The sequence below is a fragment of the Hibiscus syriacus genome, unplaced genomic scaffold (genome assembly GCF_006381635.1).
Source record: "Hibiscus syriacus cultivar Baekdansim isolate YM2019G1 unplaced genomic scaffold, ASM638163v2 tig00110927_pilon, whole genome shotgun sequence".
Classification (NCBI taxonomy): domain Eukaryota; kingdom Viridiplantae; phylum Streptophyta; class Magnoliopsida; order Malvales; family Malvaceae; genus Hibiscus; species Hibiscus syriacus.
The window spans coordinates 170,286-189,166 of record NW_024062914.1 but is presented as its reverse complement, the minus strand read 5'-3'; the positions used below and the strand labels follow the sequence as shown (position 1 = coordinate 189,166).

The following is an 18,881-nucleotide window of genomic DNA, read 5'->3' as shown; positions in this document are numbered from 1 at the left end:
TGTTCAAGGAGAAGGGCAGTTACAGTCACCTCCCAAAGGCAACTTCGATGAAGAAAACCCTGGATGGAGACGAACCCGATCACAAAGCGATGAAGAAAACCCTGGATGGAGACGAATCCGATCAAAAAGTGGACAGTACCGAAACCGAGGATGAAACGGCTGGACTAGACCAATGATGGAAATATTTCAGACTTGAAACTTCACGGGATATTGAGCTTTAAAATCTCATTATTGGGTGCTTGGTCTCTCTCTCTATACACGTATCTTTCAACCGTATCGTGACCCTATATATAAACACGTATCTTTCAACCTTATCGTGATGTTCTTAATTCATGTGCTTGGAGATTTAAAAAGAAAATTGTTTTGGTTTAAAGCTTATGTTTTTATTAATGTCTTGATAAATAGTATGAAATATATTGTTTGTAATTATAATTATAACTATATTTGTATTCAAATAGTAATAAATAAATAATTAAAAAATGTTACCCTCTATCACTAAATCGTGTACAGTAGGCCTTCGTACCCTTGAATAACAATAAAATGATGTGCAGATTCAGTCAAATTTAAAGTCTGTCAATATAATGTGAATTCACTAGAAAATGTCATTGCGAATTTTTGATATTTTGAAAAAGTTCAGGAATATGACCATTCGCTAGCTTCGCCTTACTGGAGAAGACCTGCTGCTTAGGCTTGGGCTTGAAGGAAATGCCCTGCACTTGAGCAGCAGCTCTTCTCTTTGCTGTGTTCGTGGCAGGTTCCATTCCATTCTTCTGCAGATCTTTCTCGATATCGAGCATGTCTCGTGGCAATTCGATCGACCGGAATTGCCTTTTAATTTCGTCATCCACCTCCATAATTACCCTGGAATCATTGGGAAAGACAATTTCATTGTGAGAGTCAAAATCGGATATATGCCAAGTTTGACCAGCAGATTTCAGAGCCTGCAAGTCCTCTATCACATTCGGATATGCATCCTTCAGATCTGTCAGAAGGATGGCCTGTAGATATTCCCTAAACAAAATGATGAGTTCATCCCTACTCTTCACGTGATACTTAGCCTGCTAACATATATACAAAAATACAATCCTTCAAACTAAGCAATGCTGGCAATGCCTATTATAAGTTTAGAGAATCAACCAAGCACTGTCACCTTATAAGAGAAGCGCTTTCCATCAAAATTTACTTTTGGGTTTTTCTTCAAGCCCTCAGGGGCTGTTCGGTTAATGTGGGATTCTATGGGAATGGAATCCACATTCTCATGTTTGGTTAGTTGAGAATCTCATTTCCGATAATGTTTTATTATCAATAGTTGATTTTTTAGGTATATTACAGGGAATGTCATTACCTCCATTTCCTTAAAGTATTGTTGGATTACCGTCGTTTTGTACTAAAATACCCTTAAATTTTTTTTTCTCAAAAATATCCTTATTCTGTCATTAAATAATAAAAATTCAACGAAAGTTAAATTACAAATTTATCCTTAAACTATTTTAGATTTACAAAAAAATCTATAATTAAAATTTTATATGAAGTTCAGGGATTAAAATAAAATTTTACCCTTTTGTTAAAACTTTTTATATTTTCAATTTTGTAAAAAAAATATAAATTTTATGAATTTAAATTCTTTAAAGAAAATATATAAATATTTTCCAACTTGTTAAAAAAATAAATATATAATAAGGATAATTTGGTAAAATATACATTCCAATAATATTTTATTCCTTTAACCAAACACGGTAATCTTATATTCTTGTTAAACCAACCAAACACAAAATACAACATTCTCAGTAATTTTATTCCCTGATAATCTTATATTCTGACTGGTAATCTTACATTCCGTGAACCAAACACACCCTCAAAGGCATCTCTGTTTCCATTGACATCAACATAACATGCTTCATTGATCTGTTGTGGTGTGAATGATTGCCTTGTATGCAACAATGAATACAGGGCGGTAAGATGGTTAAAATTTTAAGCTTCTTAGAAAGCACTTCTGTCAAATCAATAATATCTGATAGTAATGACAGCAGAGAAAATAAACATCTAAAAAGTCCATAGAAACGTTAACTAGCTCCTTTTCAAGATCTCAAAAGGTGAATAACCCGTGAAACCTCAAATCCCCGGCCATTCTTTGATGTAAAATCAAATTGGCAGACATAGAGCTTCTTGACAGTAATGATATAGCAGAATCCCAAACCTGAAATTCCCTTTCAGGGAACTTCGAATAATGTTTACGAAATTGTGAAGAACGCCTACATTTTCAACTTAAAAACGCTACAAAGGAATACAACAATGGTCCATTAAGGAGCTACCGGTTGCTATTCCAAACTCTGACCCCAAAAAGACTTGAACCGACTACTCTAAAAGAAATCTAAAACATAATTGATTTTTCTTGAATTAGCGACATGTAGACACTCATTTTCATCCGTATATTTTTAATTTTATTTTTATATATGTATATATTATATAGTTTGCAAATGATTTTAGAAATATATATATAATATATAGTTTTTGAAAGATTTTGAAAATTTATATAATATATAGTTTTTAAAACATTTAGAATATATATATATATATATATAATATAGTTTTTAAAATATTTTGAAAATATGTATATAATATATAGTTTTTAAAACTATATAATATATAGTTTTTTAAAATTTTGAAAAAATATATATATAATATATAATTTTTAAAACATTTTGAAAATATGTATATAATATATAGTTTTTTAAAATCATTTTGAAAACTTAAATAATATATAGTTTTGAAAACATTTTTAAAAACATATATATAATATATAGTTTTTAAAAATATTTTTTAAAGTATATAATATATAGTTTTTTGAAAAACATTTTTAAATATATATAATATATAGTTTGAAAATGTTTTTGAAATTTTGAAAACATTTTAGAATATATATATATATAATATATATTAATTTATTTTATTATTTATTTGGTTTTTTTTATTTATTTATTTTCTTTTGTTTTTTTTTTCTTTTTCTAGGTCCAAAATTAGGGTTCAATGTGCGAGTCCAACAGATAATCAATCAGGTTTAGACCTGACAGCTTAATCCCCAAATGTATTAGGGTTACACAATTTTAGCACTGGCGCCGCATAGTCAAGGAAACCAAGGGTCAAGCGCGAAACGGTCGGCCGTTATCCCGGGACTGACCTATCCCGGGATGACCGGGATGAACCCTTTATTTTAGGGCCCAAAACGACTAAAACTGAGGCTATAAAAGCCCCGATGAGGCCAAGCAACGGGATCCATCAACACTGCCAACGGAAACAATCGGTAACAAAACCGAACACAATCGAAACACCACAGAACCATCGAAACCAACAAACGACGAGAACGAATAGTAAACAATCATAACAAAACAACCAAAAACCATCACGAATCATAACAACCACAACAACCACAAAACTACAAGAAAGCAAAAGAAAGAACCAAAACAGTCGACAAATACAAAAACCATCGATAAACCCAAAACAACGGAAGCAAAGCTACGCACGAACCAGTTGCGGTGTTGAGGGAAGAGCCATCAGAAGTCAAGAAGTCGTCGGATTTAAAAGGTAAAATCCAAAAGTTGGGGCGTAGATCTACGTCGTTCAGAGCTTTTTTAGGAGTTTTTGCTCTCGGTTTTAGGACGGGGATATTGAGAAGAGCGTTTTGGTGAGTTTTCATTTTTCGACCGTCGCGTCGGGGAGGCCACCGGGCGGTGGCCGGCATTCGACCAAGAAGGGGGAGTTGAGAGAATTAAGAGAGTTGGGGAAGAGGGTTATTTTGAGAGAGAGGTGAGGAATGAATGTAATTTGGGAATTTTTTGTCTATCTATTGGACCCACTGGACTGACCCGACCCGAGCGTATCCCCTAGAGGATCCGTGTGTTTTTAAAGAAAATAGAGTTAATCCCCTTTTAGGTCCCCCATTTTTTTTTAATAGAGTTCATTTTGGCCCCCTTATTTCAATTTATGCCCTGATTTCCTTTCGAATTTCACCAAACATTTTATTTTTATTTCAATTTAATCCTTTTCTATTTATTTACCTTTTTTTTGCTTTATTTTTTCATGTTTTTTATTACTATTTAACAATTCATTCTATTATATATATGTGTATATTTTTATTATTTTATTATTTATTTATTTTTCTTCATATTGTTTTTATGGTTTTTGTTTTTGTTTTGATTTTTGATTTTATTATTCTATTATTTTATTTGTTTTTTTATATATTATTTTTCAATCTAACATTTTCAACATTTTCTAGAAGAATTTCAACCAATCAAAGGTAAATAATTGGAATTGAGTATTTAAATTTTTATTTTTATTTTTAATTTTTTTCGCAATTAAGACAATCGACAAATAAATTGGTACCGAAAGGGTAGTTAAGGGTGTTAATCCTTCATTAACTGTAACCGACTCTCAAATCCGATACATTTCTGGTAAAACGCAGATCTGATAAGAAATAAGGTATCCGATCAACCCATTTATTTTAAAATAATTGATCGGTGACGACTCTAACCCAATTATTCAAGTCGAAGCCTAATTTCGAGTCAAACCAAAAGACAACCGCGACACAACCATGAGAAGTGCAGGGTAAAAAAACTATCACAACTTCGATGTGATTAGAATAACAGTAGATAATGACAGAGAAGAGAAGATACATCACATGCAAATTGAAACAAGAAACTTTAAAAGATTAATGTAAGTGTGACATATAAGAGGAATTCTCCGTTATTTGATAACGTCAATTTCTCAAACAAAAGCAGCTTTGCTACATATTGCATAATAGATTCATCCTCTAAGTCAGAAAAACATGAGTTTATATGGATACGTGCAAGTTGCAACAATAAAGATCACATAGAAATGTTAATAAGGGATTATACTATGATTTCGTGGCGGATGCATTAAACACATAGGATCAAATGTTACTTTGAAAAAATTGTTAAATTTAATTTAATGTGTTAAAAAAATTACAATTTTTATCTACTCATTATTTTCAAAAAATTAAAATTAAAATTTTAGATCATATTCTTAAATCTTTAAATTTCTGAATCAGTCCGTGCTGATTATGCACATCAAAAACTTAAAGATTTAATTAAAAAGGTTAACAAAACCTGAAAAAAATGTCAATAACACGCTTCATCTGAGCTCCAAAAGGAGCTTTCCTGATGCTGTTAATATACTGAAGCATCTTGGTATCATTGGAGATTTGGTAGCCGCGGAAGGCCTTGCATTTGGAAAGGGCGAGGCAGCACCAGGTTCCGATCTCAGAGTTGCGGTGTTCATAAATGGCGAAGAAGACATTTTGAACCTTCAGAACTATTTGAGAACGGGAGACACAACCGACGATGGAGGACGCGAGGTAAGGTTTTGATCGGAACGGCAAGGGGAAGACTATGGAGGCAGCGGTGTGAACCACGGCTACGGCGAACGGACGATGAGGATTTTGGCAACGAACAATTTGAGAGAAAAAGAAGTCGGTGAAGGCGGCTTAAAACAATGGGAGAAGAGTTGGCTCTCCATTCAAGAAACGGAGTTTAAATACCCTGGCTTTAAGAAATTTTCCGCGAACTTACTCCTTAGATAGAAAACCGTCCAAAAGTTTGGATTTGCGGAAGAGTATTAAGAATTCTCCAAACGTTTTGGTCCATAAACTAGATATTTTATCTTTAGCCCTAATTTTGAGTTGTGGGGCCTAATTAATTATATTAACCAAATACTCAGGTTTAAATCTAAATACTTAATTAAATGTTATAAATTTAATTAGGTTCAATTTATTTAATTTGATTCACTTTATTTATTTTAATTAATTAATTAAAATTTTAAGTCTAAATTTGAATATCCCATAAATATCCACTAAATAAAATATAGTAAAATTAATTTTAATCCATAATTAATTCTAACGAAATCAATTTGCCTTTATTAAATAATTTTGGGTAAAGTACACAAATAGCCTCGACTATAAGACATTGATTTGTTGAGTCTATCGACTATTAAAATGGTCTTCTGACTTAGGGTGTTGCTTTGTTGAGTCCATCGACTATTAAAGGTTATAAAATGCTCACTCAACTATTTATATGTTCCAAACATGTCCTATTTCGTTAGAAAATTGATGGTCGTCTGAGTTGGATGTTAACATGCTGAATGAGATATGATAAAATCTAATCTCATAATCTTAAACGATTATCATATCTCAATCAGCATGTTAACGTCTAGATCAGATGATTATCAAATTTTAACGAAAAATGATGAGTTTGGAATAAATGAATAGTCAGGTGAATATTTGTAACTTTTAATTAATCGAGGGACTCAACAAAGCACGCCCTATAGTTAAAGAAACATTTTGTAACTTTTGATAGTTGAGAGATTCAACAAAACATTTCCATATGGTCTAGGAATCATTTGTGTACTTACTTTGTAATTTTTTGTTATCAGAAAAAATAATCCAAGACGAAATTCCAACATGAGAAAAAAGAAAATAGAAGAAATTAAATTTCTTTAAAAATTATAAAATTAAAAGACTTTTTATTTTTGATCTTGTGATCGGAATAAATTGATGTCTATTGCTACATAGTTTCCTTAAGATAGATTTTTGGACACTCCTTGATATTCGAGATTTTTTGGTCATCTGTCTCCCAAGGTACAACAAATAAATGATCAGTTACAGTAGCACATCAGTTTCGACTATCACCAAAAAAATAAGGAGGAAAAAGAATATTTTCTAAGAAGGAGAAAAAATATTTTTCAAGAAAAGAAAAGTTCTTGAATTATGAGATATGAAAAACCTAACATGTTTCCTAAGAATTTATAAAAGATTTTTAATAGAGTTTTACTCCAACCAGATATATTTTAATATCTAAATTTAAATAAATAATTATATCTTTTAAATTTAAAATATTAAACAAATATACACTCCTATTATCATTCAAACTTAAACAAATATTATTTTAAATTAAAATATTCAAATACATATAATTATATTTAATATTGAAAGTTAAAAAGATAATAAATATCTTTTTAAATTGGCACATTCAAAGAATAATTATTCTACTAATATTTAAATTAAATAATATCTTTTAATTTACAATACTAAAAGACTCTGAATTTAATATAAATATTAAATCTTGCAACATTTTTTACATAGTCTAATTTTAATTTCAAAAAATCATGATAAAGTTTATCATTTTAGAATTTATGTAAAATTTTATTTAATTTTCTATTTTAATTTCTAACTTTATTAACGTGAATAATAATTTATTAATTTAATATTATATTTTATACTCCATAAAATAATGATAAAAATTTATTAAATTAATTTTTAAATTATTAAATGTCAAATAATTAATTAAGTTAATGTATTATTTTAGACTATTTAAATAATGATCCTAAACTATTAAATTAATTTTCTAAATTATTATCTTTCCGTTTCTATGAAAATTTGTTACTACTCTAAATAATTTTCCGCAATCTATTTTTCATAAATAAATCATATTTATTTTGTAATCGGGATCAGTTGAGGCATGTCGCTACAAAGTTTTCTTAAAACAGATTTTCGGCCACTCCTTTGTGCTTGAGATCTTTTGATCGTTGTCTCCCAAGATACAACAACTAGATGATTAGCTACAGTAACACAACAGTAGAGATCACAAATTATCCTTACTTCGACTATCACCAAAAACCTAAGGAGGAAAAAGAATATTTTCTAAGAAGAGAAAATATTTTTCAAGAAAAAAATATTCTTAAATTCTAAGATATGAAAAATCTAACATATTTACTCAGTACTTATAGGAGATTTTCAAGAGAGTTTTACTCCAACCATATATATTTTAATATCAAATTTAAATAGATAATAATATCTTTTAAATTTAAAATATTAAACCGATATACACTCCTTTTATTATTCAAGCTTAAATAAATATTATTTTAATTTTAAAATATTCAAAAATATATAATTATATTTAATATTCAAAGTTAAAAAAGATAATAAATGACTTTTTAAATTAACATATTCAAAGTGTAATTATCCTATTAATATTCAAATCAAATTATCCTATTAATATAAATATTAAATCCATCAAAGTAATTTCCCATTTTTTCAACAATCCTCACATGAATCAAATTGATGATTTAATCAAAAACATTTTGACACGATGTGGTGATAGCATCTACGATCAATAGTTGCATAAGATAGATAGGTGTCCTCCTATGAACCTTCTATTGTGACTATATTTACTTTACTAGCTAAACAGTAGACACAATGTCCTTGAACGGTTTTACTGTTTGTGTAAATGATGACATACTTCACACAACTCCCGTTTGACAAGAATTTAGTTCTCATTGGTATGTCCTTAAAGCCATGGACATAGCTTGGTTCTACAAGAGTTTGAGAGAACTATGCCCAGCAGTCTCCTTGAAGCGACCTTACTTCACACTCGCATATGTGACTTATGTTGCTCACCTCATCGCAGCACTCAATGGTCATTAAAAGCTTTTGTTTAGCCTATACCACTTTGATCACTATTTAAACCATAGGAACGAACTTGGGATAAGAAACCCCCACGATGATCGTAGACGGGTTATGCAATTAGGTTGTCCTTTTGAACTTAGATTTTGGGATCTTCAATCAACAAGGTAGGGTTTTCATTCACATAATACCTTTAAATTTGATGGACTTTAGTCTTATTCCTTTAGATGTTTTCTCAAGTTTATATTAATTATTTTAAAGTTTTTTTTTTATCTTTTTCTTCATTTTCAATTGATAAATGATGATATCAATCTTTGTGTTAGTTGTCTCTGTTGTTATTTCTAAATTTTCTTTTAAATTCTCATATCACATCTTTATTTTTTCTTTGCTTAGGGTTTAGCGTTTAAGGGAGAGAGAATTAAGATTTATATGATATGAGTTAAAATAAATCATGTTTATATTAATTATTTTAAAGCTGTTTATCTTTTTCTTCATTTTCAATTGATAGAAGATGATATCAATCTTTGTGTTAGTTGTCTTCTTCGTTATTTCTAAATTTTCTTTTAAATTCTTATATCACATCTTTATTTTTCTTTGGTTTTTAATTTTCAATAACTTTGCCTTTATGACATGATTTGTTTTCAATCGTTTAGTCAATATTTTAGTTTATCTTTTTTTAGGGTTGGATTTGACATCGCTACGACTAATCAGATGGCATTTATTTGTTATCTTGCATATCTTTCCTACTTTGAACCATCTAATTGATTTTGAATACACGATTTCCATTAGTAAATAGTCTTTTCACTTCACTCGATTATGATTTATGATTTGGGTAACTCATGTCACATGAGGAAATTTTGTGCATAGCTCTATTACTATTAATGTGTGGCTCCACAATATCTTATGGGCACAAGCATCCCAGGTAATTCAGTCTTATAGTTCTTTATTATCTACATATTAGCTTCTTTTCTTAGGTGCTCATTTTATATAAGCTTTTAGTTTAATGTTTCTATTCAGCAGATCTGATTATTGGTAAGAACTTATTGAATCCATCGCTTAGGCTCATAATAAATTAAAAATTGCTCTTGCTACTCAGCCTAGAGCCTTGAGCATTGTACAAGGACGTGATATAAGGGTAACCCATCACCTTTTGGGTGGAATTGCCTTCTTAACAAGAATTATTGCAGTATGATAATGGCTAGGAGGATTTGAAAGGCATTATGGCATTAAGATTTCCAAGGTTTAGCCAAGGATTAGATCAGGACCCCACTACTTGTCATATTTGGTTTGGTCTAGCTTAAAGTGACCCTCTCCCTTTCTTTATAGTGAGACCAAGGGACTTTAAGAAACTCGATCTTAGTACGAGGGGTACCGTAAGGTAGCGTTAGCGAGAGGGACGGGAAGAGAAATCCTTCTATGGCGAACCTCAAGCAAGAATGAAAGGATCGAAAAGCAGAGGAGCATTGATCAATTCGAGGCAGTCGCTAATATTTTGTTTGTGGCCTCCACCGAGTGGTAACTGGAGTAATGCTCAAGGAAAGCACCGAAACCTATGAGGGAAGCTTCTTCTGAAAGAACTATATTTAATTTGATGGTGATCTTTTTGTACCTTTATTTTCTTTTGTGGTTCACTTGTCGATATAATCAGATATGCTAGTATTTATATTTTGTTCGATTTTTTTGTTAGATTTTTAACTTTTTCCTTATATAATTATTGTGTGATCTTAAGTAATTAGTTTTTGTATTAAAGATTAAAGGAAAATGTCATAGTTATATGGTTAGTTTACGTTCATGATCATAAACATTCATTATAATTTTGAATATTTCATCTAAAAATAGTAGCTTCTATAAAAAATTATTATTATAATTTTTATTTTGAGACCTTGTCATTTATCATATATCTAGGGATGACAACGGGTTGGGTAGGATCGAGTTTTTTGTCAATCTAATCTGATCCGAAAATATATATATCTTCAGTCCGAATCTGATTCGAAAAATATATATCCTCCATTCGAAATCATATCATCCACTCGATTTGACCTACCTGAAAAATATATATCCTCCATCAAACTTTGACCCGATCCAAAATTTTATAATATACCCGAGCTGACCCGATATAAAATAAAGACATAATTAAAAGACTAATAAGTGGAAGAAATATTATTTTAATTATCCATAAATTTATTTAAAGAAATTACACCATTACCCTAGGTTGGGTCAAAGTTTTTTAATCCTTCACCCAAAACCGACCCGACCTCACTCTCTTAAAAAATCTGACCCGGCCCGAATTGAACTCAATTTTCCTTTTTTAAAAAAATTCAATCCTATTGGATCAAGTCAAGTTAAAATCCGTTGTTTCTAATTAAATTGTCATCCCTATATGCAGAGAAAGTGTTTTTGAGTGCATGTTTCAATTTTTTTGAGGAAATGTATGTGATCTTTAATTCGAGTGCATGTTTTTGAGAAAATGTTTCATATATATATATATAGAGAGAGAGAGGAATTTTTTTTTAGTGCATGTTTCAATTTGCAATCGTAATCTATGCCGGCTAAAAATTTCGAAACATTGGTGAACAATTGCAAACTCGCAAATACCAACTCCAACCTTACTCCTTTGATCAAACTATTAAGCCCGTTTGGTTTACGTAATATTCTATTATCGGAGGAATGTAATTCTCATTCCCCTGTTTGATTTGTCTGTAATTTTATTATCGATAATCTTTTATTACCAACAGTGATTTTTTAGGTATATTACCAGGAATGTGATTACCTCCATTCTCTTAAGTATTGTTAGATTACCGACATTTTAGACTAAAATACCCTTAAATTTTTTTTTCTTCAAAATTATACTTCTTCTATCATTGAATAATAAAAATTCTACGAATGTTAAATTAAAAATTTATCCTTACACTATTTTAGATTTACAAAAAAAAATCCATAATTATAATTTTATATGAAATTCAAGGGTTAAAATAAAATTTTACCTTTTCATTAAACCTATTTATATTTTTAATTTTGTAAAAAAAATTATATAAATTTTATGAATTTAAAATTTTTAAATATATATATAAATTAAATATAGTAATATTATAGTAGAATTCAACTTGTTAAAAAACAAATATATAATAAAGACAATTTGGTAAAATATACATTCTAATAATCTTTTATTCCTTTAACCAAACACGGTAATCTTATATTTCTGCTAAACCAATCAAACACAAAATACAACATTCTCAGTAATCCTATTCCCTGGTAATCTTTTATTCCCACTGGTAATCTTTTCCCATTGGTAATCTTACACTTCGTGAACCAAACACACCCTTAAAGATACAAGTTTCCTATGACAACACTTCCACATGGATTCTACATTATTATCCATTCCCTTGCAGATGTTTATCAATCTTTCATGCTACACTAATATGCGAATAATATCACACAAATGGAAACAAAAGACGAAAAGATATTACTCGGTTACCTAGATTCAACAGCGTGTGTTTCGGAGCCCCTAAGAAAAGATCGGCGCCACCATATCTGGAAGGCCTTGCTCAGATTACGGTATTCAGTGCCATTCTTGGAGAAACATCTGAACCACTCCATAAACAGAACATACTGTTGCTTCAAAGGAAGTGTAAGGAGGGTTTGACCCATAGCTTCCTCCAATGCCTTCATGTCAAGTCCCTTTCTGCATCTTTGTAGCCAACCAAAATCCAATAGCATTCGCCCAAACCATGATTGGAAAAGCCCCGACCTAACCTCCCAGCAGCAGTGCAGCTTTCTTGTACCCATTGCAATGAACAAAACGGCTGAGACACGACTTAGCTCATACCTTACCATGGGAGATGCTTGCTAATGCAATTTTAGCAAGTTTCCTTGATGGGCCCACAGATCAACAAAATCCTCAGCCATTTGTCGATCAAACAAGATTTCTAGCAGCCAATTGATATTATCCACCTCTCTGGAGACGCGTGCAATTAGAGGCTTACCCATCTCCTTTTTGCCCATCTTTTCATGGGGTATAGCATCAGAAGCCTCCTCAAACAGGTTGACTAGCACACTCAAACAGGATTGGCAAACATCATAGAAATCCTCCTTGTTGATGTTGGGTTGCTCCTCGTAGACTGAGCTTTTGCAAAGGAGACCCTTCACCAGTGACTTCAACTCGTTTCTTGCATTGGCATCAGAACAGGTGGTGATGGATGAAACAAGATGTCTGGCTAAATTTTGAGGGTTATCTGTTGATTGATGAGAGTATAATCTAGCCAAGATATCTCTACTTGTTGCATCATCAAACTTGAACCTTGTAAACAGGCTCCTTAATTTCTCTTCTTCTTCCTCAGTCCACGGAACGGCTTCTAGGTACTTTAAACAAGACAAAACACCTCTGCGAAACATAATGCCAGCTGCTACCTGATAGCAGTTTCAAATGATGTCAGTATTCTGAGGAATTTTAGGGGAAAATGGTAATACCTAAAAGGGCGGCTGAAAATTCACATTGCAGTGATCAAGCAAAGTGCTTGAAATTATCTTGTACAGTTATACCTGACCATCTATTTCTCTTAACTTTTTTTCTTCCGCAATATTGTATACTGGAGGAAAAAGAACACTAAAGCCGACATATTTCAAGTTTCAATATGAAAATCATCACCATATATATGATCAGTTCACTGAAATAAAGCAAATATAATTGTTTTTCAACAGTAACACAGCATGGGCATCAAGGCAGTAAAGTTGACTGCACAGAGCATTTAATTTGCCAAAAAGAATACATACACACACACATATATGAATGAGCAATCTAGTAATCGAAAGAACCTTCTAGATTAATATGGAATCTTATAGGATACTATATCAAATCTGGTAGCACGCCCAACTCTGGTACCATGCTGACTAACCAAGAATAGCTCTCAACAAACCAGGAAAAGTGTAAAGCACAGTAGTTTGCATTACATCTGAGAAGTGAGAACAGAACAGTTTAGATGGTTGGTAGAGAGAGTGAGAGACAGACAAAAAGATGAACAAGGGGAAAGCCCTTTCTGCCATGTTGGAGAAGCAAACTTATCCTATTACAGGCTCTGCATAATTTGATATCTCCTCAGCATATATCATTTATGAAGTAATAGAAAGTGCAACATATTTCTCATAGATCTACATGGGAAACTGATTACTTTGTTAACAACAAGTAGGTGACATCACCTTGCTGATTTATTTAAACTTAGGACCTATAGGCTATAGCTACCGACAGCCCAATTATCTACTACCAAATTAAGAAAACTAAAGGAGAAAAGGCATTGCTTGATGATTTTTGTTGATAAGAACAATAGATCAACAACCATTTCAAAACCAAGGTAAATGCAGGCCAAGGCCATTCTTACTGATGAGGGAACTGGAAAGATTACATAGAAAGCCACCAAATCATAACAGAATTAATCTATTTAGTATTATAAAGGGCATAAGTAAAATCGAGGCACTAAAACCCTTATATTGCTAAAAGCGCAAAAAAGCACTTGATTGATTGATAAGGCACGATGAGATACTGTCTGTGGATATAATATATAAAATAAGCTTATGATATATAGTTCAGCTAATAATTCTAAAGACCAATGTTGCTAAGGGTGCAAGGTGCATTCTAAGTGCAAGAACCCAATAAAATTGCATGAGGTGGCACAAAAAAGAATAACACTTGCTAAAGTGAAGCAAGGTTCAATATGTATATGTGAGTATTTGTGTAAGTATCTGTAAAACTAAGCATAATATATACAATTATGTTAATAACCCAAAAGACTGGTCAAGTATGTACCAAAAACACGCTAAATTTTTTCTTCTCTGACCAATATGCATGGTTTTTTATGGTCTCATGTCTATACTCAAATGAGAGTAGAGAATTTAATATCATCCCCCTTTTATTGGTAAATGTAAAGTTATTGAAATTCTTTTAACAAAATTAAAGAGAACTTCAATCAAGCAGGTGTTTTTGTGCCATTGCCTTACAGAAAAGTGTGTCTAGCGCACCAAGCATGTGCCCAATCAAATTTGTCTTGCCTAAAAAGCTATGAAGCCTATTGTTGTCTGACACTAATAATGTGTAGATGCACACCTTAAAAACAGTGCTGAAGACTGGATGAATTTTATCCTTATGGTCCTAAATTTGTTTTTGAATTCTCAAACATTGAGAAGATAGTTAGATATTGCCCCCTTCTTTTACAGTTTTACTATAAAAGGTAAAATTAAAAATAGAATGATAGAATAAAAGAAAGAGAACTTTAATTAGATGGTAATTAGATGGCTATTTAGCACCTACTGGCTTGCCTATAAAAAAGGGGCCTAGATGCATCAAGCATGATCCGATCAAATGTACCTTGCTCAATATGGGCTGAGGTCCTCTGTTTTCAGGAGCTATGCCTTAGCCACTTCAACAACACTGAATATCTTTAGATAATAAATTTATTAAGCTGCAAAATCTCCTACCATCACGCAGTGAATTCACAAATAGTGAACAAAATCTTTTTGACTTTCTCATGAAAGAGTAGTCATCAAACAAGTCGCATTGAAAATCTTAATTTGTTCTTCAAAAATAAATGTAACTTAGAAATAAAATTATTAGGAACATGCAGTTTAGAAAAGTGTAAAAATGCAACAAGTAACAGGGGACCTAGAATTCCAGAAATCAGACAACACATAAACTACCTCTCCCCCCAAAAAAATTGCGTGGGAATTTTCTATGTAAAAGATACAAAAGAAAAAATCAAGGGTCAAAACATTGGAGTTATTGAGTATGAAATTATCTATTCGCAGTTACATACGACAAAAAAAGGAATAATAGGTTAGCTTAAATTGCCTAAGTGATTATTCTAGAGGGGCTAAGGTTAAAAAAGAAAGGTTTTAGTCCAATAGTTATGCAACAAAAGGGATAAAGTTTTTTACATGACATAAAGCTTGAATTGGAGTCGATGACAGTTATAGAGACAAATGGCTTCAAGAGCTAAGAAGCAACATTAAAGGATTGTGTAGAGAAACTGAATTTTCAAGAATGATATTCAGTTTTAAGAATTTTCTAGAAAAGGATAAAACACAGAATATTGTAAAAATTGCAGCTAGGAAGTTACCGGATAATAAGGTAAGGAGTTGCAAATAAGTAACACAACTGATAAAACAAGTTGTAAATAAGTAACACAACTGATAAAACAAAACTCTTAATTCGATTAAATAGAATTACATAACAAAGAGGTAGGAGGAAAAAGTTTATTTTCTTTTTGCCCCCTAAAGACATTAACAAACCTTTGCTGGAGTCATTGCTAAAACCTGCACAAGAAGACTCCATATTTTCCACTATATTACATTTAGTAAATAGGAATAATTCCTTGTTAGCACAAATTTTTTTTGATAGAATATTAGGCCTCATTAAAAAACCCCTTCATATCCTACATGTTACAATCGTAACATGAAGGACATAGGAAGGAGGAAAAGAGTGCCTCTGACTTTTATTAATGTGAACAATAATACACCTCCACACCTAAACATCTAACTGCTTACAACATAACATTTAATACATAACACATGACCCAAAACTCCCTTAAGAAGAAGAACCAAGGCACATCACCTTTAACCACTACAGAAAACCTAAAAATCAACCTATAGCTAACTCATGCGCTTCCCAATTTGCAGCTCTCGTAATATGCCTTATGATAATACCCTTTCCTTCCACACGTGTAGCTATATATTTAAATTTCCGGGAGGGAAATTACTAGCATGATATCAAGTTTTACCATATTCAAAAACTTGTCCTATTTTCTGCAGTGTGTAATACTATTGTCAGTTAAAAGAAAAAAAGAAGTATAGCATATTGAGCATTAGAGTCCAATTTCTGACAAAAAAAGGAAAACAATAAACTTGACAATAATAACCAAGTTCTCCTAAATGACCTTCACAGTCTTAAATTTTTTTAGAAAGATCAGAGAACAACAGGCAACAACTTTTTACTGGCTTTTTGTTTAAAACCCCTTGCTTTGTTAAATATTAGTATGGAACAATGCTCAACATATGCTTCTAATAAAATTAAGAACTTCCTAATCATTAACTTCCGGCAGAAAATATCATATACAATAATTGTCTACATTATGAACGAACTGCATCTTCAAATAAATCCAACCCCTTAACTAGATCAATCTTTAAAGTTCAAATGAAAAGAAAAACTTCAGATTTGACAACTAATGGTTTTTGAAGCGAATAATTACTTGTATGTGTGTGTGGTCTATTTAAGGAATTCTCCCTAAGTTTCTTAGTTATTAAAACACTTTATCTTCTTTTTTAACATATTTTTCTCAATACAACATCAACAAAAACTAGACATTCCAATACAAAAGGATAACAATCAAATAAAAAGAAAGCTTACCTCGAGAATGTCAATGGCTCTACTAACCCCAATTTTGACAAGCCTCTTGGCTATATCTTCTTCGAACATAAGCTCGATGGTTTCTTTAAAAACCCCTAAATTTTCCACCTCAGGAACTTCTATTCTACACATTTTCCTTCCCGAAGAACCTGCAATCAGACCCGCAAAAAATTCAGAATTCGAAGCTAAAACCGCCGACTTCAGCTCCAGCACCATAACCCCGCCATTTTTCCTTTTCAAATTCAGCCTGACATCGTACGCTTCTCCTCCCACTTCTTCCACCCCGCTAGGATCCAAACTCGAATTTGTATCCGGGCTCTCTATTTTGGCTCGAAAGCTCTGCGATCGCGATCTGGGTATGGAATCAACCGCGGCGGCGGATGGGACTGCGTGTGAAGAGCGGCGATCTTCTTCTAAGGAATCGGTGTGATCTATTGGTGAAACTCGTCCGGGTGAAAGGATACGACGCGGGTCCATCCGACCCAAGATACTCAACTCGGATTTGGAACTCCGGGGTGAGTTGGGAACAGAGATGGAAGTTGTGGACCGAGTTTAGTCTTGCGGTTGCTATTATTGTTATGATAACGCTGAGACAAATGTGGGTTTTCAGGACTCGGCGGAGGTGCATTGAACGTACAACACCATGATCGGTGGCGGGAGCCGTGTCTCCTACGAGCTTGACCATCCATGATTAAGGGACTCGAGTTACTAACAGAGTCAAAGAGAAGCGAGTCGGTAGGCGAGTTGAGATTGAAGAAAGCGGCAGAGCGAAAACATTTTTCTCTGTTCGATGGTGGAAAAGCAGAAACTGGCTTTGGTTTTATATAAAACTCTGATTCGTTTATTTTTCTTGGGAATGATGTTTTCTTTTCTTTATGTTTTTTTAGCCATTTCGGTTGTACGCTTTGTTTATTTGATACATATCATTTGGGATTGTCTCAGGAAAGGCGGGTTAATATACGGCTAATATACAGTATTACCGGATACATTAAAATGTATTTAATAAATTCGGTTTAGCGGTACCTATTATGTTGACAACTAATAATGTTTTAGGTAGAAAAAATGAAAAACTATTAAAAAATTTGGTAACCGGTAAACTTTGGTTATCGGTAAGTATCTATCCTTTTTATAAAAGTGTCCATACGTTTAACATATCAAGTAAATTTTACCGGTTTTGTCATAATGAATCTGGTTTTGTCATATTTTTACCTGTTATATTGTAAATTATCTATCCTTTTTATAAAAGTGTCCATACTTATTTCACTGTGAAAATATATTTATTATTATCTTTAGTTAATATTGTTAAATTTAAAATCTAAATAATATTTTATAAAATATCAAAACAATCAAATAATTTTTTGTGTAAATGAAATTATTAAATTAATATTGTAGGTGGAAAACATGAAACACTATTAAAAAAATTGAAACATAAATTACATAACTTTCAAAAAAGTATATATCATTTTTATAAAAGTGTCCATACTTATTTCACTGTTGAAAACATTTATTATTATATTTGGTTAATATTGTTAAATTTAAATTCTAAATAATATTTTATAAAATATCAAAACAATCAAATAAAATTTTGTGTAAATTAAATTATTAAATTAATATTGTAGTGGGAAAACATGAAACACTATTAAATAAATTGAAACATAAATTACATAACTTTCAAAAAAGTATATCATTTTATAAAAGTGTCCATACTTATTCACTGTTGAAAACATATTATTATTATATTTGGTTAATATTGTTAAATTTAAATTCTAAATAATATTTTATAAAATATCAAAACAATCAAATAAAATTTTGTGTAAATTAAATTATTAAATTAATATTGTAGGTGGAAAACATGAAACACTATTAAATAAATTGAAACATAAATTACATAACTTTCAAAGCAGTTTTAAATCCTAAAAGTGTCGATACTTTTAAAAAATATATCGATCCAAACGATATACCAGGTAAAAATATGATAAAACCGGTAACAAAATGATAAAACCGTAAATTTAAAAGTGT

At 31.5% G+C, this 18,881-nt stretch overlaps 2 pseudogenes; both read right to left on the bottom strand.

Moving 5' to 3' along the window:
• Window positions 1-602: 602 nt before the first annotated feature.
• LOC120146489 lies at window positions 603-5,313 on the bottom strand (annotated as a pseudogene).
• A 6,494-nt stretch (window positions 5,314-11,807) lies between these two features.
• LOC120146484 lies at window positions 11,808-17,680 on the bottom strand (annotated as a pseudogene).
• Between the last annotated feature and the right edge of the window lie 1,201 nt (window positions 17,681-18,881).